This window comes from Sus scrofa, chromosome 8 (assembly GCF_000003025.6).
Source record: "Sus scrofa isolate TJ Tabasco breed Duroc chromosome 8, Sscrofa11.1, whole genome shotgun sequence".
NCBI lineage: Eukaryota > Metazoa > Chordata > Mammalia > Artiodactyla > Suidae > Sus > Sus scrofa.
Window position 1 is genome coordinate 114,146,011 of NC_010450.4, and position 24,628 is coordinate 114,170,638.

At 40.5% G+C, this 24,628-nt stretch overlaps 1 long non-coding RNA gene across 1 annotated transcript; it reads left to right on the forward strand.

Annotated features, from left to right (window-relative positions):
• Window positions 25–24,279, forward strand: LOC106504747. Its single transcript, XR_002346838.1, has 4 exons — window positions 25–134; window positions 836–925; window positions 21,108–21,497; window positions 23,785–24,279. It is a non-coding gene; the product is annotated as an uncharacterized LOC106504747 (long non-coding RNA).

Sequence of the window (24,628 nt, forward strand, 5' to 3'; positions counted from 1 at the left end):
CAAGGGTGGGGTCAGGAAGGGATCCCCCACCCCCGCACCTCGCCTTATTTGGGACCTGCTTCCTGACATCGGTGTGAGTGGGCTTGTGCACCAGCGGTTACTCACCGGGTATTGCCTGGGCCTAGGTCAAAGAGGTGGGTTTCCAAACCTCACAGGGCTGCCCGGCAGGGTTAGTCATGGGTCCGCACGGTGGTAATTCTAGGTGTGAGCTGGAAGGGTGCTCCAAGTTAATGAGACTAATAATACTTTCCCTTAGGTGACTATCAACCATGCCATTTGTCCTGTTAATTGATTTGCTTCTCATTAAGGATAAAAAACAGTAACCAAAATAAACACCAGAATAAATAGTTCTTTGCTCAACTCAACACTGCGCTTTTCCGCAGCTTTTGGAGCCACAAGGCGGCCCTGTGTGGTTTCTTTGATGAGCTCAGCAGTTATGTTTTTAGAAGGGGTGTTGCCTTCTTTAAAATGGTCAAGGCTCTACATTTCTTGGAGTTGCTATTCATACACCTGCTAGGCAGTTTTCAGAGTAAACGATGGCTGCCTCAGATTCTTACTAGCATGAATCAGAGAGAATTTGCCCAAATCTTTATTGAATTACATTGAGATATGTTTTATGTTAATTTCTACTTTCGGACAGGGTAATTGTTTAGGATTTGAACTAGCTTTTGGGTGATTACACATAATCAACAAAAATAATCCAGAGGCGTGTCTAGGTGCCCAGTACAGAAATCATGGAGGTAAACAACCATCAGTTTATGGTAATTAAACAGGATAGTAATAGAAAAAAAAAATACAGAAAAAACCCTGAAACTGACAACTGTTGTCACCACAGAAATTTCCCCTAAATGAAAATGCTCCTGAAATTAACCAAAGGTTCAACATCTTTGTCCTGGAAAATGCAGTCATTTCAAGCTACTGAAAGGTAAGAACCCAGAAGAGAACACTGACAATTGAAATTTACTTACCTTGGGCTTATTTTTCCTTTTCAATAGGAGTTCGTTTTTTACGAAGCCCAGGCATTTTGCCCAGAAGGCACTAGCAAATGGATTTGTTTGTAGGATGCAAAGTAAATGGAAATTCAAAACAATAGTTTTTATAGACAATCACAGATCTAATCAGAGACTTGGGTCTGCTGTTCACCAGTCCGCTGATGAACACAGAAGGACCAGATTTCAAATGTGTAGCCATAGGCAAGTTTGAGTGAATATTCCATGTACTCCCTACTTTACAACCAACATGTTCAGACATTATGGAGATGTGTTTAAATAAGATTTTCTATAGATTTAAAGAAATGATATTGTGGGCTCTGGGGCCTATGTACATGGGTGAAGTCAGAAAGCTCAAAAGAAGGCCTGGCAACCTACATGCTTTGTTGCAGATGTAAATTCTGCACTCCATCATAGGAAGGTCTCCATTGGCACGGGGGCTGCTTAATGACTAGTTTTGAATTTGTGGTTACTATTGCGCCTCAGTGTAAATATTGTGAAATAAATAACTAGGTGATTTTATTATGTAATTTAAATATCCTCCAGTAAATGTAATAGGCTAATTATGATTGAGTTCCATTCTACTCGTTATCAACATCTGAGAAAGCAAATTATTCATCTTATTTCTATGTTGTGAAAAACACTGACTGACTTGTCCGTCTCACAGTGAGAGGTGATTTTTTTTTTCAACTGAACCTTTTTGTTCTTACAACATATCAAAGTTTACTAAGTCCCCGATTAGTCACTTTCCAAAAATAATAATGCTGAATGTTCTAAGAGAGAGAAAGGGCTGACAGTTGTGTTCCTGTCCGTTTCTTTTTTAAACCAGTACATACTGTAAATCAAGTTTTACAGATATTCCTTTGGTATGATAAAACATACTGATTAAGTTAGGAAAACATATATATCTGTAGTACTTATCTCCTCTTATAATAACTCCTGCTGTGCACAAACGAAGGCACTGACTCAAGCAACAAATGTTTATTGAGTTCCCATTTTGTGCCCATGTTGTTTAGCTAAGAATCACCATGTGAATTTTCTAAACATATGTCTTAGCAATGGGAAAGTTGGCTTTTTTAAAAAATTGCATAAAGATGTTTATAGAGGCACTATTTATAATTTTCCCAGGATTCAGTGCCTGGTATATAATTATTTAGTGAATGAAATAAATGAATGAACAAGCCTTAAAGAACAAACTAATAGTGAAGTAATTCTACATTATGAAGTACCGTATAGGCAATAATAATAATAATAAAATCATTCCGTAGGCTCTTATTCAGTAAACTGTCCTTGTTAAGGGAAACATATAAGCGGATGGGAAGCACATTTTCTCTCTCCCTCTCTCTCTCTCTCACACACACACAAACAGTTTTTATAAATCAAACACAACTTTCCCCCTTCCCAAATCCAGAATCAAACTGTATATTACCTCTTGCAATGAGATACAGTCAGCCCTCTGTATCTGCAGGTTCTGCACCCTTAGATTCAACCAGTTGTGGATAGAACATATTCAGAAAAAAATCCAGAAAATTCCAAAAAGCAAAACTGAATCTGCTGCATTAGCAATTATTTAGATAGCATTTATATTGTATGAGATAGTATAAGTAATCGAGGGATGCTTTAAAGCATATGGGAGCATGTGCATAGGTTATACATAAATTATTTGCCATATAACATAAGGGATTTAAGCACCCATGGATTTTGTTATCCACCAGGGTCCTGCAGATACTGAGGACAACTGTACAGAAAAGGAAGAATGTGAGGGGGAAACTAGTATTTTTGGACTAATTTCAATGAGCTTATATTACTTTTTAAATGAAAAACAACAACACAAGCAATATTAGAATTGAGAAGGCAGAAATATGAGTCCATGACATAAAGGAGCCTACTGTCTGGTTGGAGAGACAGTAATACCCAGAACAGCTAGAGATTAAGGCTGATTACCTTCTGAATCTGGGTTTTCACATATTCACTCTGCCAAGCCAATCCAAAGAGCAACCACCTACCATTTACTGAGTATTTATTATATGCCAGGGACTGGGCAAATTGCTTTGTAGTATCTCATTTAATAATTTCAGCAACAATCTGAGATAGATACATCAAATGTCCTCCTCTTACATGAGCTATCCAAAGATAAAGAGAGATTTTCATTTCCCAGAGATCACATTCACACAACTGGGGCATAAATCCAGGGACTTCTGGCCCCAAAGTTAATGTTTTTAGCCTCTAATCTTTAAACTGCCCCTGCACTGATACAACTCTTTCAGTGTAACAATACTCTTACTTTTTTTTTTTTTTGGCTGCACCTGCAGCACACAGAAATTCTGGGGCTAAGAATTGAACCTGTGCCATAGCTATGACCCAAGCCACAACAGTGACAACACTGGGAATTTAACCTGCCGCATCATCAGGGAACTCTATCTCACTTTGGTTTTTAAAATGTTTATTTTAAAAAAATACAAGGTATTTATTTATATTATGGAGTAACAGGAAAAAATATAAACACAGTTAACATTTTGGTGTCCAGTCTCCTTCTCTTAGATTTCTGTTGTTTAGAATAATTCCGGTAACATCATACAAATAAGTCTTATTCTGATTTTTTTTTTTTAATTTAGTTCTGGGGGGTGGGGGGATGCTCTGGGGTTATGAGGTGGAAATCCTGTAAAATTGGATTGTGATGATCATTGTACAACTATAAATGTAATAAATTCATTGAGTAATAAAAAAAATTTAGTTCTGGACTTCCTGTCCTGGCTCAGCAGAAATGAATCTGACTAGTATCCATGATTTGATCCCTGGCCTTGCTCAGTTAAGGATCTGGCATTGCCCTGAGCTGTGGTGAAGGCTGTAAACACGGCTCGGATCTGATGTTGCTCTGGCTGTGGTGTAGGCCGCCAGCTAGAGCTCCTATTGGACCCCCTAGCCTTCCGTATGCCGTGGGTGCGGCCCTAAAAAGACAAAAAATGTTTCAGTGGCTGCAAGGTGTGCCAAAAATATATATGCTTGTGCTTGTATATGTGTGCATTGAAATCTAGTAGTCTGGTTCTTAATTGGGGAGAAATTTAGTTTAATTTTTTTAGTTTAATATTTTGCTATTAATGAAAAGCCTTGGGCTATCTGATTTATAGTTAGTACTACTATGCTATGTATACAAATGTTCTATATTAAATAAAAGTGTTTGGGGGTATTCCGAAAAGTAAGTTAAATGTACTATTTGCCACATTTTATTAACATTACTGTCCATGCTATTTCTGAATTGGTGGAAAATGGGGAGGATGTAGCAACAGCAATTACACAGGTTTGCAGCAGTTTGTGTGTGAAATGGCAATGGTCTGCATTAGAGTGCTGATTGGAATGTAGAAAGTAGAGCAGATTTGAAGTATGATGGACAGAACTTGCAGATCACAGATCGATTGGATATGGGGATGGAGCCAAAGATGTATCCTACTTTTTTGCTTCTTTGAGCACTTGGGTGGATGGATTGTAGTGCCCCTTACCAAGACAAGGAATGCCAAGATAAGAACAAGTTTGTGAAAGAAGATGATGAATTTTATTTAAACATGATGACTTTGAGATATGAGATGTATAATTGGAGATGTCAAGTGGGCAGCTGAGGATAGTAGTCAGGAACTCAGAAAAAAACCAAGAACTGCAGGGAGTTCCCATCGTGGCGCAGTGGTAACAAACCTGCCTAGGGATGTGGATTTGATCCCTGGCCTCACTCAGTGGGTTAAGGATCCAGCATTGCCACAAGCTGTGGCATAGGTTGCAGATGTGGCTAGGATTCCACCTTGCTGTGGCTGTGGCTGTGGCTGTGGCTGTGGCTCACAGCTGCAGCTCTGATTCAACCCCTAGCTTGGGAATTTCCATATGCTGTAGTGCAGCCCTAAAAAGCAAATACATAAATAAATAAATAGCCATGAACTGCAGAAATAAATTTAAGAATAATCATCATGTACATAAGAAAGCCACAGGAAAGCTTGGCCAAGTTGGTGGAGTAGGAAGACTCTGAGCTCACCTCCTCTCATGGGCACAGCAAAATTACAACTATTTAGAGAGCAACTATAGATGAGAAAGATCAGAATCCACCAGAAAAGATCCTTTATAACTAAATATCTAAAGAAGAAACCACAATGACAATGGGATGTGTAGGAGGGGTAAAATCAGATTATAGTCAAGACCCATACCTGGGTGGGCAGCCCACCAGCCCTAGGATATCTTGGACCTGGACCTCACACAGAAGCAGGCAGACACTGGCCCCAGGACCAATGTAGTCCTGCAGTCTGCCTTGTCAGGACCCAGACAGCAAACTAGGAGCCTCGTACCAACCCTGGGAACTTCCAGGGTCTGGCCATGCCCAACAGCTGTGGGACAACTTAGGCCTTTCAGCCAGCAGTCCCAGGATCTAGCCCTGCCCACCAATGGGCTGAAGCCAGCTTTGGAACCCCCAGGGCCCTGAAGCTGAAGACTGCAGCACACACCTCTACATACCAGTGAGACAGCATTAGTCCTGGGATTCCCCATGGCCCAACCCATCAGCAGGCTAACACTGGCTTGGAGATACTTGGACTCTTCAGTCAGCACCCTGGTCTCCAGTCCCACTTACAGGGGTCCAGCACCAGCTTTGGGAAATCCGGGCACCTGCAGCCAGCTATGTCAGGAACTGGCCCCACCCAACAGCTAATACTGTATCTGGGAAGCCCAGCCCCACAGCCACCCACCACAGAACTTGGCTTTGCCAACCATGAGCCAGCACTAGTCCTAGGATCTCCCTGGTTTCTATAGCCAGCCACCTCATGACCTGGGCCCACCAGCCAGTGGCTGCCAACTTCCACACAAGGCAGGGACTGACACCAACAGGATTGGTAGCCAGCCATGGCTACCAAACCACCCACAGTAATCAGCTGACCATAATAGAAACCCAACACAGGGAGCACCCCTAAAGTATATAGATCTGATAATCAGAGGGGAATGCAACACTGGGATCCATAGGACACCTCCTACAAATGGCCACTTATCCAAGGTCTGGAAATGTAACAAACCTATAAGATACATAGAAATAAAAATAGCAACTTGAGCAAATGAGGTGACAGAGGACAATGTTCCAAATGAACAGGATAAGCCCTAAAAGAAGAAACTAAGTGAAGTGGAGATAGGCAATCTACTTGAGAAAGAGTAAAAGGTGGTGATTGTAAAGATGACCAAAGAACTCAGGAGTAAAATGGATGAACAGAGTAAGAAATTAGGAGGTTTTAACAAAGAGAAAATATAAACAAGAACAAGAGATAAAGAATACAATAAAATGAAAATATATACTAGAAATGAAAAATATACTAGAAGGAATTAAAAGTAGATTAAATGATACAGAGAATGGATCAGTGAGCTGAAAGACAGAGTTATGGAAATCACTGAAGCTGAGCAGAAAAAAAGAAAAAAGAAATAAAGGAAATGAGTAGAGTTTAAGAGACTTGTGGAACACCAAGCATACTAACATTTGCATTACAGGGTCCCAGAAAGAGGAGAGACAGACAAGTGGGCTGAGAGCATATTTGAAAACATAATAGCTGAATATTTCCCTAACTTAGGAAACAGATATTCAGGTCAAGGAAGCACAAAGAGTCCAGCAAGGAGCACAGCACAGGATCAACCCAAGGAGAAACATACAAAGACACATTGTAATTAAGATGGTGAAAATTAAAGATAAAGAGAGAATATTAAAAGCAGCAAGGGAAAAGCAATAAGTTATGTACAAGGGAACTCCCATCAGGCTATCACCTGACTTTTCAGCAGAAACTCTGTTGGTCAGAAGGGAGTGGTATGATATGTTTAAAGTAATGAAAGGGGAAAACCTACAACCAAGAATAATCCACCAAGCAAGGCTTTGATTTCGATTTGATGGAGAGATCAAAAGTTTACAGATAAGCAAAAGATAAGAGTTCAGCACTACCAAACGAGCTTCATAAGGAATGTTAAAGAGATGTCTCTCAGCAAAAAAACAAAAGGTCTCAACTAAAAATGTGAAAGTTACAAAAAGAAAAAGCCCATTGGTAGAGCCCAAATATACAGTAAAGGTAGTAAATCAACCTCATACAAAGTTAGCAGGAAAGTTAGAAGACAAAAGTAGTAAAATTATTTACATACACAGTAAGTAGTTAAGGGATACACAAAACAAAAAGAACTCAAATATGATGTCAAAAACAGTAGTAATGGGGGGAGGAAAGTAAAGATGCAGGGTTGCTAAAATGTACTTGAAATTAAGAGATTAGCAACCTAAAATGATTATATATATATAATATATATTATGTATATATACACATACATACACACACACCTCATGGTAACCATGAACCAAAACCTAATATAGAAACATAAAAAAATAGAGAGGAATTAAAACATAATACTAAAGAAAGACATCATTTCACAAAGAGAGCAAGAGAAGAAGAAAAAAAGAACTACAAAAGCAATCAGAAAACAACTATGGCATTAAGTATAACCTATCAATAATTACTTTAAGTGTAAATAGATTAAATGCCACAAACAAAAGATTTAGGGTGGTTGATGGATTAAAAATAATAAGAGCTACCTACATGCTGCCTACAAGATACCTCAGATCTAAACATATACATAGACTGAAAGTGAGGGGATGAAAAGAGATACATCATAGAAATGGAAATGAAAAGAAAGCTGGGGTAGCAATACTTACATCAGTCAAAATAGGCTTTTAAACAAAGACTATTATAAAAAACAAAGACATTACCTAATAATCAAGGGATAAATCCAAGAAGAATATATAGCAAATATATATATGTACCCAACAAAGGAGCACCTAAATACACAAAGCAAATATTAACAGATATAAAGGGAATAACTGACAGCAACACAGTAATCAGAGGAGAATTTAACACCCCACTTACATCAATAGATCATCTAGACAGAAAATCAGTAAGAAAACATTGTCCAAATGGACATATAATACAATCCATCCCAAAGCAGCAGAATACATATTCTTTTCAAATGCACATGGAACACTCTGCAGGACAGATCATATGCTAGATCTAGTCTATGGCACACAGCAAAAGCAGTTCTAAGAGGAAAGTTTATGGCAATACAAGCCTACCTCAGGAAACGAGAAAAATCTCAAAGAACCTAAACCTACACTTAAAGGAACGAAAAAGACAAAAACAAAACCCAGAGTAAGTAAAAGGATGGCAATCATAAAGATCAGAGCAGAAATAAATGAAATACAGATTCTTAAAAAAAATAGAAAAAAATCAATAAAACTAAGAGCTGTTTCTTTGAAAAGATAAAATTAATAAACCTTTAGCCAGACTCATGAAGAGGGCCCAAATCAATAAAATGAGAAAAGAAAAAGTAGAAATTACAACACCACAGAAACACAAAGTATCATAAGAGATTACTATGAACAACTATATGCCAATAAAATAGACAACCTAGAAGAAAGGGACAAGTTCTTAGAAAGATACAATCTCCCAAGAATGAACCAGGATGAAACATGAAATATGAGAAGACCAATTACCAGTAAGGAAATCAAATCAGTAATTTAAAAACTCCCAGCAAAAGTCCAAGCCCAGATGACTTCATAAGTAAATTCTCCCAAGCATTTACAGAAGAGTTAACCCTACCTTCCTCAAATGATTCTAAACAAATGCAGAGGAAGGAATACTTCCAAACCCATTCTATAAGGCCAGCATCATCCTGATACCAAAATCAGACAGATATCACAAAAAAAGAAAATTATAGGTCAATATCACCGATAAACATAGACACAAAAATTCTCAACAAAATATTAGCAAATCAAATCCAACAATACATCAAAAGGATCATACACCATGTTTAAGTGGAATTTATCCCAGGGATTCAAGAATAATTCAATATCTGCAAATAAATCAGTGTGATACATCGGGTTAACAAATTAAAGAATAAAAATCATATGGTTATCTCAGTAGATGTAAACAAAGCTTTTGAAAAAATTTTACATCCATAAAACTCTATATGAAGTGGGTATATAGGGAACATACCTTAACATAATAAAGGCCATGTATGATAAGCCAACAGGTAACATTACACTCAACAGTGAAAAGCTGAAAAATTTTACTCCATAAATGGGAACAAGAAAGGGATGCTCACCCACTCTCATCACTTTCTTCCACGTAATACTGGAAATCCTAACCACAATAATGGGACAAGAAAAAGAAATAAATGGAATCCAAATTGAAAATATACACACTACTATATATAAAATAGATAACCAACAAGGACCTATTTTATAGCATAGGGAACTATACTCAATAACTTTTAATAACCTATAATGGAAAATAATCTAAAAAAGAATATATACATATCACTTTGCTGTACACCTGAAACAAACATTGTAAATCAACTATATTTCAATAAAATTTAAAAATAATAATAATAAAGGCTTTTTTTTTTCTTTTTAGGGTCACACCTGTGGCATATGGAAGTTCCCAGGCTAGGGGTCAAATGGGAGCTGCAGCTGCCACCTATACCACAGCCACAGGCATGCCAGATCCAGGCTACATCTGCATACTATGCCGCAACTTGTGGCAATACTGGATCCTTGACTGTGAGTGAGGCCAGAGATCAAATCTGCATCCTCATAGATACTAGTCAGGTTCTTATCCTGCTGAGCCACAGTGAGAACTCTGAAAGACATTATATTAAGCCATTTGATTTAGGGCCACTTGTTATGCAGGCATAGCTAAGTGACAGAATAGTCAAAGTAAATAGCAAAAAAAGGCAATTATAATTTTTTTTAAAGAGAACCCAAAATAGGAAGGAAAAAGTAAAACTGTCATTACAAATGACTGATACTATACATAGAAAATCCTCAAGATACCACCAAAAAACTATTCATTAATGAATTTGGTAAAGTTGTAGGGTACAAAATTAATATACAGAAATTGGTTGCATTTCTAAACTAACAACAAACTATCAGAAAGAGAAATTAAGGAAATAATCCCATTTACAATCTCATCAAAAAGTGTGAAATACCTCGGGATAAATCTAATTGTACTTAGAAAACTGTAGGACACTGACGAAAGAAATTCAAGATAACCAAATACAGGGAAATATATACTTATTCATGGATAAAATAAAATAAAAATTAACAGTTATTAAAATGATCATACTACCCAAGGCAATCTATAAATTCATTGCAACCCCTATCAGAATACCAATGCCATTTTTCAGAGATGTAGAACAAGTAACTTTAAAATGTGTATAGAAGCAAATAGCCTCAAATAGCCAAAACAATCTTGAGAAAGAAGAACAGAGCTGGAGGTATCATGTGCCATGACTTCAGGCTATACTACAAAGCTACAGTCATCAAAATAGTATGGTATTGGCACAAAAACAATGGAACAGAAAAGAGAGCCAGAGAAATAAACCCCTATAGACTTATGGTCAATTAGTCTACAACAAAGGAGGCAGGAATATACAGTGGATAAAAGACAGTTTCTTTAGTGACATTGGGAAAACTGGACAGCTATGTGTAAGAGTTGATATTAGAACATTTGTCTTACATTATATACAAAAATAAACTCAAAATAGATTAAAAGACTGGAAACCATAACACTTCTAGAAGAAAACATAGGCAGAACACACTTTGTCATAAATTGTAGCAATTTTTTTTTTTTTTTTTTTTTTTTTTTTTGCTTTTCAGGGCCACACCCACAGCATATGCAAGTTCCTAGGCTGGAGGTAGAATCAGAGCTGCAGCTGCTGGCCTATACTATAGCCACAGCCATGCCAGATCTGAGCCACAGCTTGGGGCAACACCAGATCCTTAACTCACTAAGCAGGGCCAGAGGTTGAACCTGCAACTTCATGAATACTAGTTGGGTTTGTTTCCACTGAGTCACAACAGGAACTCATATAAACTTAAAAGCTTTTGCACAGCAAAGGAAACCATTGACAATAAAAAGAAAACAAACTGAATGGGAGAGAACATTTGCAAATGATCTGACCAATAAGAGGTTGATATTGAATATATCTAAGCAGCTCATAGTCCTCTGATTTAAAATGGGCAGAAGAGCTAAACAGACATTTTCCCAAGGAAGAGATATGCCAAATAATTCTCAAAATGAGTAATCATCAGAGAAATGCAAATTAAAACCATTATGAGATATCACCTCACAGTTGTCAGAATGGCTACTATCAAAAAGACCACAAATAGCAAATGTTGACAAGAATGTGGAGGAAAGGTTACCCTTGGACATCGTTGGTGGGGGATGTAAATTGGTGTAGCCACTATGGAAAACAGTATGGAGTTTCCTCAAAAAACTAAAAAATAGAACTACTATGTGATCAAACAATTCCACTCCTGGGCATATATCTGAAGAAAATGAAAACATTAGTTTGAAAAGATCCCTGCACCTCAGTATTCACAGCAGCATTATTTAAAATAGCCTAGAGGAGTTTCCGTTGTGGCTCAGCAGAAACTAATCTGACTAGTATCCATGAGGACGCAGGTTCGATCCCCGGCTTTGCTCAGTGGGTTAAGGATTTGGCATTGTTGTGAGCTATGGCATAGGTTGTAGACAAGGCTCAGATCTGGTGTTGATGTGGGTGTGGTGTAGGCCAGTAGCTACAGCTCTGATTCAACCCCTAGCCTGGATCCTCCATATGCTACAGTGCAGCCCTAAGTAGACAAAAAAAAAAAAAAAAAAAAAAAATCCTAGATTTGGGAGTTCCCTTTGTGGCACAGCAGAAACAAATCCAACTAGTATCCTTAAGGATACAAGTTCGATTCCTGGCCTTTCTTAGTGGGTTGGAGATCTGGTGTTGTCATGAGCTGTGGTGTAGGTCACCAACATTGCTCAGATCCCACACTGCTGTGGCTGTGGTGTAGGCCAGCAGCAGTAGCTCTGATTTGACTCCTAGCCTGGGAACTTCCATATGCTGCAGGTAGCCCTAAAAAGCAAAATAAATTTAAAAAAATAGCCTAGATATGGAAGCAACCTAAATGTCCATCAACAGATGAATGGATAAAGAAGATGTGAGGATATATATATACATACACACACATATATATGTATATCTTTGTATACATGTATATATACATAGACACATATACATACAGTGGAATACTACTCAGACTTAAAAAGTAATGAAATTTTGGCATTTGAAAGGACACGGATGAACCTGGAGGGCATTATGCTTAGTAAAGTAAGTCAGAGAGAAAAAGATCAGTACTTTATATTATAATCACATATGTGAAAACTAAAAATTAAAATGAACATAACAAGGCAGAAACAGTTATCTCAATGGTATAGAGATCAAAGTGGTAGTTATTAGTGGGGAGGGGGAAGGGATAAGGCAAGATAGAAATAGGAGATTAAAGAGATACTGGAGTTCCCATCGTGGCTCAGTGGTTAATGAATTCAACTAGGAATGATGAGGTTGCGGGTTTGATTCCTGGCCTTGCTCAGTGGGTTAAGGATCTGGCGTTGCCATGAGCTGTGGTGTATGTCACAGATATGGCTCGGATCCCACGTTGCTGTGGCTCTGGTGTAGGCCAGCAGCTACAGCTCCAATTAGGCCCCTAGCCTGGGAACCTCCATATGCGGCAGGAATGGCCCTAGAAAAGGCAAAAAGACAGGAAAAAAAAAAAAAAAAAGAAAAAGGAGATACAAACTACTATGTATAAAATAAATAAGCAACAGTGATATATTATATAGCACAGGGAATATAGCCAATATTTTATAATAAATATAAATGAAATATAATATATGAAAATAGTGAATCACTATGTTGTACACCTGAAACTAATACAATATTGTAAATCCATTATTCCTCAATAACAAAAAGCAAGCTGTAGGGAAAAAATAAAATGAGATGGCCTGGAAAGTGAGTACAGAGTGATAAGAAGAGATATCCAAGAGAGAGCTCAATGTTACAGGTTTGGTAAAGAAGAACACTGTAGATGATGCTGTAAATATGTAACTCAAGCAACAGGAAGAAAACCAGGGGAGTGTAGTATCTAGGAAAATAAGGAAAAGGCTTTTTGAGAAAGGTGGAGTGGCCATCTCTATGAAATGCTCTTGAGAGCAGATAAAATGAAGATGTCAAAGTCCATTGGATCTGGTAACAGAGTCTTTGTTAGCCTTAACCAGAGAGAATCTGGGTTTGCTGTGGTGGAGTGGGATGCTGGTTCAGTGGGAGTGAGGAAGAGCTGCGCTCAGCAGCTGGCCAGCAAGTTGGCTTCCTGGAGGGCTGACTTATAAAGGGGTGCTAAAGTATTACCAGAATACATTTATAAAGTACAAGCGGGAAATGAGGACTAACTAATAGGTACAAGGTTTCTTTCTCGGTGAGGAAAATGTTCTACAAGTAACTGAATGCTGATGGGAGGGAATCGTAAAGGGGATGAGACACCGGGGAGGATAGTCAATAATCAAAGTTCAGAAGTCAAGAGGAGATGGTATCCAGAACACAGATGGAAGGAACGGCCTAAGAGATGAGAAAAAACAGCTAGTCCAATACCACAAGAGGGAAAAAAGAAAAAAGAGAAGCCTGGGAGTGACAGTTGTTTGCAGGTTGCTTGTCGAAAGTTGAAATCACCCCTTTAGATGCTTCCATTTTTCGGCGAGTTAGGAGAGTGAGTATTTGTTTTCTATTGTTGCTGTAACAAGTGATCACAAACTTGCCTGAAATAACACAGATGTATTAGTGCACAGTACAGCAGGTCTGCTGGTTTCTCCAGGCCAAATCCATTCATGAGGCTGAAATCAAGGTGTGGCTAGCTGGGCTCTTATCAGTAGGCCCTGGTGTGCTGCCAAGCTTCTTCAGGTCATTAGCAGAATCTAGTTCTTTCCAGTTGCAGAACAAAGGTTTCTGTTTCCCTGCTGGCTGTTACTTTGGGGGTTGGGGGTCACCTTTGGCACCAGAGGCATCTGTCCTAGAGCCAGCCGCAGCATGTTGAATCCTTCTCCCAATTGGAATCTCTCTTACTTCTCCACTGGCCACATCTCTTTGCCTCTGTTGGAGAAAGTCTCTGTTTTTAAGGACTCATGTGATTAATTGGGCCCACCTGGACATTTCAGGATACTCTTTCAATTTTATGGCCCATAACCTTAATTACATCTGCAAAATCCCTTTTGCCATGTAATGTAACATATTTACCAGTTCCAGGTATTAGGGTGTGGACATCTTTGGGGGGCCCATTCTGCTAACCACAATGTAACATCCTCAGCTGACAGTAGGAAGTGGAAGAGGTGGGAGGCTTTCGAAAGAAATAGTCTGAAGTTGCCTTCTTGGGAAGTAAGTACATAAACTGACTAGAGAAACTTTGTAAATTTGACAGATAACTGTGAAGACTGCATTGAAGTTGGGGCCATAGAGATACCAAGAGTGGCTTTCTCTGGAAGCCCTCAGCCACCTGGTCATGGCACAAAGAATCAGGGTAGTGATGGAACAGACAGGCAAAGGAGGGAGAGCATCTGGGACAGTGTCAGAGTAACAATGGGCTAGGGAATAAACGATGGTTGGGGAGACAAACAAATAGAGGAGTGACTGATGCATGCGCGAACAGTAAAAGGATAAATGGCCCAGAGCTCTTGGAGACATTGCAGAACCTGTGAACTAGGGCTAATAAATGGAAGATTTTGGAAGCACAGAGATCAGTGGTGAGATTTATGAACCATATATCTGAACAGCTTGGGCAATGGGAGGGCCTAGAAAGTGGCTGTGAGTGGATGAGTGAGGTGGGGGGAAGGAGGAGAAGATGAAGAGTTCACTTCAGAGTTCATAGCATGGGAAGAGTAATTCTCATGGATGCTGAAGTCACCTAAAATGATGGCCAGACTAGAGGTAGGGAAGAAGACTAAATCAGGTGCTGAACCATTAACAATGAGTTGGAACGAGGAGAGGAAAAGGATGGTATAGAAGACAGGAATGCCTCAAAGGAGCGGGGCATTTCACAAAAGCCTGATTTTTTTTTTCTTTTTAGGGCTGCACCTGCAGCATATGGAGGTTGCCAGGCTAGGGGTCCAATCGAAGCTTCAGCTGCGGGCCTACGCCACAGCCACAGCCACATCAGATCTGAACCTCGTCTGCAAACTACATCACAGCTCACGACAACACCAGATCCTTAACCCACTGAGCCAGGCCAGGAATTGAACCTGCAACTTCATGGTTCCTAGTCAGATTCATTTCTGCTGTGCCATGATGGGAACTCCAAGCCTGGTATAATCTTGATCCAGAGGATTTCTAGAAATCACAAGGCCACAGATTTACCTTTCAACTCCAAGGTACATAGAGTGTGAGAAGATAGTCATCCTCAATAGGCTGCAGACAAAGTGTGTCCCCACATTTCAGTTAAGTCCAAAAAAATATAGGGAATATTTAGAAATGCAATTGAGCAAATAGCAGAGTTTGTGATTGCAAAGTAGGAATTTCAGAGGGTATAAGAGAAGGGTTAGGGAGCGATGGGTAGAGTTAGGGAGATCAGGGGGAATAAATCACAGAGTATTATGAAAATAAGTGTATAAAGATGGAATAGGCATGTGAGTAGGATGGGGAAGTTCTTTTCTTCCTAAACCCACTGCTACCTCTTTTGGAGCTGACAGCCTTACTCTTTGCCAAAGTCAGGGTAAACAGAAAGTAGTCTTGTGTAATACAATTCAAGGCTGGAATGGAGACATACTTATTTAGCACAATAAAGCTCAGGAGATGTCAAGAGGAGATTAATCTTAGTGCAAATATTCACATTTTATATTGGCTGTTCCATGCAGAGGCCAGACTACTCTACTACTACCTCCCCTTTTCCTGCCTCAGGATCCAAACCCCACTAACTTACCCCATCCACCTGCATTTCCTTATACTTATACTGAACAACAAATTATGCCTATATTTGGGAAACAGGCAGGAGAAAATTAGTTTAAAAGTACCGAGCAGCCATGAGCCAATCAAGATGGTATATAGCCGTGGATGGAGCAGTAAATTAACTGGGCTAGAGAGAATAGTACCAAATATCCATCATTCGGGGGAATCTGGTTGGTTGAAATACTTGAGCCAGAAGTAAGGGCTGGTCTAATATCAGCGTCTGTGTTTGTACTTGACTGGCTAATGTTGAGATTGCTTTGTTTTTACTGTTTGATTCTCACATCCACCATAAAGGGGTAAGTGCTGGGAGCACATGAGAAATGACAGATACAGTTCCTAGAGTCTCCTGGAGGGTAGTGGGAACAGGTGCCTTGGAAAATTCAGCTGCATGCAGCAAAAAGGAGGCCTGTATGATAATGATTTAATTCCCAGATAGATTAGCCTGGAGCAGCATTGCCCAAACTCGCATGAGAATCATTATTAGGTGGGGTCCACCCACAACTTAATGAAACTTCAGGGGAGGGGTTGCTGACACCATTTTTAGCAAGTGCCTGAGATGATTTTTTTTTTTTTTTTTTTTTGGTCTTTTTGCCTTTTCTAGGGCCACACTCGCAGCATGTGGAGGTTCCCAGGCTAGGGGTCTAATCGGAGCTATAGCTGCTGGCCTACACCAGAGCCACAGCAACTTGGGATCCGAGCTGTGTCTGCGACCTACACCACAGCTCATGGCAACACCAGATCCTTAATCCACTGAGCTAGGCCAGGGATCGAACCTACAATCTTGTGGTTCCTAGTTGGATTCACTAACCACTGATCCATGTTGGGAACTCCTTGAGATGATTCTCATGCTGAGAAAAATTTGGAAAATTTAAGCCTAAGGCAATGATTCTCTACTTTTTTTCTATATAGTTGAGCAAATTTCACTCTTCCAAAAGAAATACTAGCCATAATTTTTAATCAAGGACCCTGCCATTCTGGAAGGGGCTATCTGAATTACAAGACTGTCTGGGGTTGGGTAAGAAGGAAGAGGAATCTGATGTGTAGAGTGTTCTTTGACGTAATTCTTGTGAGTCTCTCTCTAGAAAACCAATCACCTTGCTTTTCGAGCAAAGTTGAATTTTAAGCCTATAAAACTAAAGACTGGACTTCATAGACTTTCTATAGAACACTTCTGGAGAGCCTGCCAGCCTTTCAGGCCACATTCACTTTCTTTCTTTCTTTCTTTCTTTCTTTTTTCCTGTCTTTTTAGGGCCACACCAACAGCATATGAAGGCTCCCAGGTTAGGGGCTAAGAGCTGGAGGTAGAAGCCTACACCTCACCCACAGACACTCAGGATCCAAGCCATGTCTGTGACCTACACCACAGGTCATGGCAATGCCAGATCCTTAACCCACTGATATAGGCCAGGGATCAAACCCTTGTCCTCATGCATACCAGTTGGGTTTGTTACCACTGAACCACAGTGGGAACTCTGACACTCACTTTCTTCACTGGCTGGATCGCCATTTGTTCCCCTGGTTGTATTTCTTTTCTTTTCTTTTTTTTTGCCATTTCTTGGGCCACTCCCGTGGCATATGGAGGTTCCCAGGCCAGGGGTCCAATCGGAGCTATAGCTGCCAGTCTACGCCAGAGTCATAGCAATGCAGGATCCGAGCCGTGTCTGTGACTTACACCACAGCTCATGGCAATGCCAGATCCTTAACCCACTGAGCAAGGGCAGGGATTGAACGCGCAACCTCATGGTTCCTAGTCAGATTCGTTAACCACTGCGCCATGACGGGAACTCCCTTTTATCCCCCCCCCGCCCCCCCCCGGTTGTATTTCAATTAGAATGTGCATATATACACATCCTCCTCCACACTTTTATTAGGGCATCGCATATGATTATGTTACCTTCCTGCAATTTGCCTTTCTTAACAGGATTGGGACTTGGAGTTCCCATTGTGGCGTAGTGGAAACAAATCCGACTAGGAACCATGAGGTTGTGGGTTCGATCCCTGGCCTCGCTCAGTGGGTTAAGGATCTGGCATTGCCATGAGCTGTGGTGTAGGTTGCAGACATGGCTCGGATCCCATGTTGCTGTGGCTGTGGCGTAGGCCGGTGGCTACAGCTTCAATTCAACCCCTAGCCTGGGAACCTCCATATGCCATGGGCACAGCCCTAAAAAGACAAGAGACAAAGAAAGGGTTGGGACTTGAAGTGCAAATTGAAACAGATGCCCTGCCCTGCCATCCCTGCTCATGGATTGAAAGTGAAGGAAGATGATACTGCTGAAGGACATGCTAATTGTATGCAGACCTGACTTTTCATCCATTAGGTCAAACTAAAATATCTAATGAGAAAGGTACAGAGTCTGCCTGTTTATTGAAGCCTTTTGTATAATGAAGGGGAGGTAAGAATTGCATCATGCTGTGCTTTCCACATGAAAGCATTCAGTGACCTCAGACATGCAATAAATACTATACTAATCATGTTTACAACTTTCTAGTAGTTAAATATTGTCAGATAAAGATACATAGACGATGAGTAATAATAGATGAAAATCTTTGACTTCCCGGTTTCTTCAACCCTTCTAATCCTATGTGTGTTTTCAGACGGTGGCCATTAGAATATACATCATATATGCAATCTATAAATTTAACATGAAATAACATCTTGCTTTTATATTAATGTTATTATTGAAAAGAATCCAGAGTACTTTCAAGTCATTAACTCATTTATTATATCTTTATAACATTCTCTTAAACTTTGATGACTCCTTAGTTTGCATTCAGTATTTAATATCAAATGCTGTAAGATTCAAAAGAAAGTCATAATAATAATTTAAAAGAATTTTTTTTTTTTTTTTGCTTTTTAGGGTCATACCTGTAGCATATGGAGATTCCTAGTCTAGGGGTCCAATCAGAGCTACGGCCACTGGCCTATGCCACAGCCACAGCAATGAGGGATCCGAGCCACATCTTCGACCTACACCACAGCTCACAGCAGTGCCGGATCCTTAACTCACTGATCAAGGCCAGGGATCGAACCTGCAACCTCGTGGTTCCTAGTCAGATTCATTTCCTCTGTGCCACAACAGGAACTCCCATAATAATAATTTTAATAATTGAAAAACTATCTCCTGTTTTCTTTTGTGTTTTTAAAACTCATTGTTTTTTGGAGTTCCCTGGTAGCCTAGCAGTTAAGGATTTGGCATTGTCATAGTTGTGGCTTGGGTTTGATCCTTGGCCCAGGAACTTCTGTATGCCATGGGTGCAGTAAAAAAAAAAAAAACAACAACCCCCACATTGTTTTCTATTTAATTTGTTGGCATTATATCACCCCACCCACTCAACCTGACGTTCTTCATTCTCTGCTGCCCTTGCCCTTTTTTGAGTAGGTCTCATAAATTAATCATATCCTTCTTTTATCCCTCTCATCCTTTGATTTCTTTCTGGCTTCCTTTGTTGTATAGTTGACACTTGAACAATTCTAGGGTTAAGGAGGCCAACCCTCCACACAGTTGAAAATCCAAGTCTAAATGGTTGTTGGCCCTCCATATTCTTGGTTCCTCCAAATTTGCAGATGTAGCCAACTGTCAATCATGTAGTACTATAGTATTTACTACTTAAGATACTGAGTTTTATAAGGGAGACAAAAGTACAGCCTATAAATCCCTGGTTTCAAAGTGGACTCAATAACATTGGAAAAATAAGATAAATACATTAGAATTACATTTATCAAAATGTGATCATATTTTACTTGGAAGTAGCTTAAAATGTATTTACTAATTTCACATTTGTTTTCAAAGGTTTTCAGCCTAGCTCATGGATGACATGCCATTCTGCTTAGAACCCACATTAATTGTGCCTACTAGTGCCAACAGCTTCTGTCCTTCCATTCCTAGGATAACACCTTTTGAACATGATTGGTAAGGTGGTAGATAACCAAATTAATAGAAAAAGTTATGAGGAAAACATAGAATAACATTAGTAATTGTATTTACTGAAATGCTAAACTGTAAGTATATGGCTATACAGGTCCCCATACAGTCAGGGTCTTGGCAGGAAAAAGATGACATAGCCAAAGGATATAACTGCAAAGAGTTTAATGAAGGGACTAGTTATAAAGGGTATAGTCTGAGGGGTCAGTACAAAGATACGACAAGAAATGATGAGGCCCCCAGGGACACCGAGATATCATTACCAACTCTAGGCCTGAAGGAGGAAGACAGGGAAGGATGATCCTTCCACTGGATAAGAGCCTGCTCTGTGAAAAGGGACTGTAGGACAGAAGCTGTGGCCTTAGGGGGAGGCGTGTAACCACTCAGAGCTGTGGCAAGAGCAGGGAGAGTGAAAATAATGATGCCGACCTCTCCTCCTGTCCTCAGATTTCCTGCTGATGACTGACCCTAACCCTAAAGCTGAAGGGCGAGGAAGCCCAAATGATGCCATTTCTAAAGGCTCAGTGTTCAGGGGTATAGGACAGAGCTGAGATGGGTGAGAATGGATCTGGAAGGGCAAATAGAAAATAACCACCACAAATCCCTACAGAGTATCAGGTGTCCACGCAGTGGGTTTATGATAACGTGTTTCTACGGCAGTGAACGCCAGCATCCTCAGCCCGATTGGGGAAAGGCATAGTGGGGCAAACTGAAGTGGCCAATGACCTTAGAATTTAACTTAACCAGTCAGTCTCCCAAACCTCCTCCCACCACACCAACTACTACACAGGCTAAATGTAGCCGAATTGTTAACATTCCATCCTCTGTTATTTTGGTGGGAAAACGCTCTTTTGTCAGGCCAAACTTTACCCTTCTAGTAAGGGACAACTGGGAGAAAATGAAGCCAACATGAAGGTAAGTTAAGCAGTTATTCAGAGATGTCTTGGACAATCCCAAATTAAACCACACACACAACAAAAAGGCAGAGGCTCCCTGAATGGCCTCTCAGAAACACATAGTCCATGTTCAAGGTCTTAATTAATTAGAATTAATTTGTGAAATCATTGGGGGGTACAGTATACTCAAAATGATTCTTGTGTGTCACAATTTACTAAGAGTAGGTTAAGACTCTGGTGAGTTGATTAAGCCTATAGCAAATGGTCTTCTCTGGCCACATAATATGACCATGGATTCCCAGGCATTGCGTGTTGATTCTCCCAAACAACGGGGCTTTAAAGGAGACAGAGGAAAGCCTACTCTTCTCATCTCCACCTATTTCCTGGCCTCCAATTCGACATTATCTTGACCAAACTGTGGTTATTTTAAATAGAGTCTCCATGATCAATAAAACTCTGCTATAGAACGGAAGAGGACAGAGGAGCGGTCATTGTATTTGTCAGTGAGGTCACTGGTGTCCTTTGCCAGAGAAGTTTCAGTGGAGCAGAGCCTCCTACCTGTTAGGCCAAGGTAGGCTGTTGAGCTATGACTGGTTGCAGGTGTGTTCAAAACTAAGCCCTGAAGTTCTTGGCATGGTGGTTGGGGTGGTGGTGTTGGCACCTAACGTGACCTTGATTGTTGTCCTCAGGATACCAAATAAATACAGTAATTCTGTCTGGTTGCCATGACGTGGAAAAGTTTGGAAAGCACAGCTACAGAGTGATAGCAGTGGAAGTCAAATTGCAATTCAGGAGGACTGAGTGGAGAAATGGAGGTGGAGGCTGTGAGTATAGAGAATTCTTTCCAGATACATGATAGTGAAAGATAGAGTGAACAGACAGATTCCAAGCATGTTTAATGGGCAGATGCTTGAGGACGTTTGTAGAGAGTAAAGGGTCTGGTCGTGGTGCACTGACAGATAAAGGGAGGAAAAGTGTGCAGTGTTAAGGCAGGAAAGAGAAGGGCTGAGAGAGTTTAGTACTCTGGCTACTATTTCCTTTGTTTTTTTGTTTGTTTGTTTTTTGACTTTGTCTTTTTGCCTTTTGAGGGCTGCTCCCGTGGCATATGGAGGTTCCCAGGGTAGGGGTGTAATCGGAGCTGTAGCCACAGTTACACGGGATCCGCAACTGCGTCTGCGACCTACACCACAGCTCATGGCAACGCTTGATCTGCAACCCACTGAGCAAGGCCAAGGATCGAACCTGCAACCACTTGGTTCCTAGTTGGATTCGTTAACCACTGAGCCACGACGGGAACTCCACTATTTCCTTTGTTAAAAAGAGGTTGAGTTATCCACTGAGAGTGAGAGAGACAGGATCTTGATATGGGGTTTTAAGAGAGAAAGATTTGTAATATCTGCTATCAGAAATGAGAAAGGAAGCTGGCAAAAGATAAGGAAAAATTTGCCAACGTTGAGAGTCAAACCGAGGATGGAGCTCATACATTTGTAATGAAGCTAATCAGCAGTGTTATACACTTCACACAGCTGTGCCAGGACACCTGAGTGCTTGAGACAAGACAGTGATTTGATGGTCTTATCCAGGACCAAGACCTGGAATAGCAAGTAGAGAAGATAAGCTGCAAGAGAATTGAGGCAGTGGGTAATAACAGGAAGGGTAGAATTCGAACTTGTTAGAATAAGAGTTCTGCCTTATTTGTCTTGTTCATTGCCATATCTCCAGTACTTGGAGCGATGGCTCTTATTTGTGAATTATAATCACTTGGAGCACTTTAGACGTTCTGGTGCCTGACCTGCATCTAGAACCAATTAAATTAGAATCTCTGGGTGGGTCCCAGGCACAGTATTTTTTTTTAAATGTCTCTGAATGATTCCAGGCTACAGCCAAGGATGAGAACTTGTCTTGAACAATGTCTAGCATAAAGTAGAAACCCAATAAATTTAGTTTAATGAGTGAAATTCAGGTTTGATTAGACAGGCTCTAAAACTAGGAAGGGCTGAGGTTGGGAAAAGGGATAAAGACTGAAATCTCCATGAGCCTGAAATGTAGTTTTGAGTGGGTACAGTTCGAGTGATATGCTTTAACCTATTTCTGGCCAAAGGACTTTTTGAATAAATACCATGGAGTAAAGCTTGCTAGGTATAGCAGTTAAAGATCTCAAGTGAGGGTGTTGCAGGGTTTGAGAAGTTAAAAATTAAAGTTGCAGAGGGGAGGAGGGGAGGAAGTCTTGCTGTTCATGGCAGATCAGTGGACATTGATCTCTACTGAACTGCTTCTGACTTGCACTTCCTCCTGTTATCTTCATGAACCTAAATTCATGTTTCTTAGCAAGTTTCTCAGGCCCTCTGAGTCTGAGGTCACCTTTGCCTCCCTGGGACTGGGTCCACCTTACAGTAAGACACACCTAAAGTCTTACTATGAATTAATTCATTCATGTTCCTGCTTTCCAGAGAGTATCAGGTGAAGGCATCGAAGTGGAGGAAAGCAGAGTGGTGAAAGGTGGGAAATGGTGTCTAAATTCACCAACCGTGAATAGCTTGAGGCTATTTCAGTCAGGGCTTCTATAGAGCAAAGATGACAACAGAAACAAAAACAAACCATAAAACTAATGTCCTACCCAAATCCCATAATGGTTTAGGAGAAACACAGCGAGGCCAATGACCTCTAAATTGGCATTTCTTCTTCATTTTATTAGGTATTTACTGCTCACTTATCTTATCAAAACCCACAACCTCTATGTTATGGCAGTCACATTGAACTCTGCTGGTGGACTGGGTGATTACAGTGGGTTGGGCTCCCATGAGAGCTGATTTACCCTCCCCACTGCCCAACACCCAAGTCATTTCCGAGGAATTATTTATAAATAGTTGGATATAGTATGGTCAGGTGGTAAAGAAGTCTGTAACTCATTATGTTATTTTAGGAAGAAGTACTTGCACTTCTCCCCCTGGTGGGGTAAACATTAACTTTCTAGATGGAAAACTGCAGTCCTAAGCATCTTGGTGCCCCTGTGGTCACGGACATGTCTGGGGGCAGCTCCAGATGGCAGCATGTAAAACAAATGATACGGAGCCTCAAGCAACACTTGATGAAGTATTGTTCTTTTTGCAGGAGACAATCAACACTCAAACCAGCAAAGCTGGTGAACCCTCCTCCAGAGCCTGCTCCTGTGACAGGATCTTTTGGGAAGTTTCAGGAGGACAAATAACACCCTTCACTGCAGTAGGTGAGAGGAGATGAGTGGAAGAAACAGTCACAGTGGAATCTACGTAGGAAAGTAGAAGACTTCAAACTGAAGACCTGAGTGCTCACCAAAGCAGTAGGACTGAGGAAGGACACTAGGTCTCTCCATCCCATTGTCACTACCCTGTCCCTTGTGACCACCTCCCAGCCCAGACTTAGAATGGAGAACTTGCAGCAGCTTCCCAGCAAGCATCCTGCCTCCAGTCTTGGCCCCCTCCATTCCATTCTGAATTCTGCAGCCATCAGGCTCTTTCTAAAATGCCATTCTGTGGCCATCATTAATAAATCCACAAATAACAAGTGCTGGAGGGGCTGTGGAGAAAAGGGAACCCTCCTGCACTGCTGGTGGGAATGTAAACTGGTACAGCCACTATGGAGAACAGTTTGGAGATACCTTAGAAATCTATACATAGAACTTCCATATGACCCTGCAATCCCACTCTTGGGCATCTATCCGGACAAAACTCTCCTTAAAAGAGACACATGCACCCGCATGTTCATTGCAGCCCTATTCACAATAGCCAGGACATGGAAACAACCCAAATGTCCATCGACAGATGATTGGATTCGGAAGATGTGGTATATATACACAATGGAATACTACTCAGCCATAAAAAAGGATGACATCATGCCATTTGCAGCAACATGGATGGAACTAGAGAATCTCATCCTGAGTGAAATGAGCCAGAAAGACAAAGACAAATACCATATG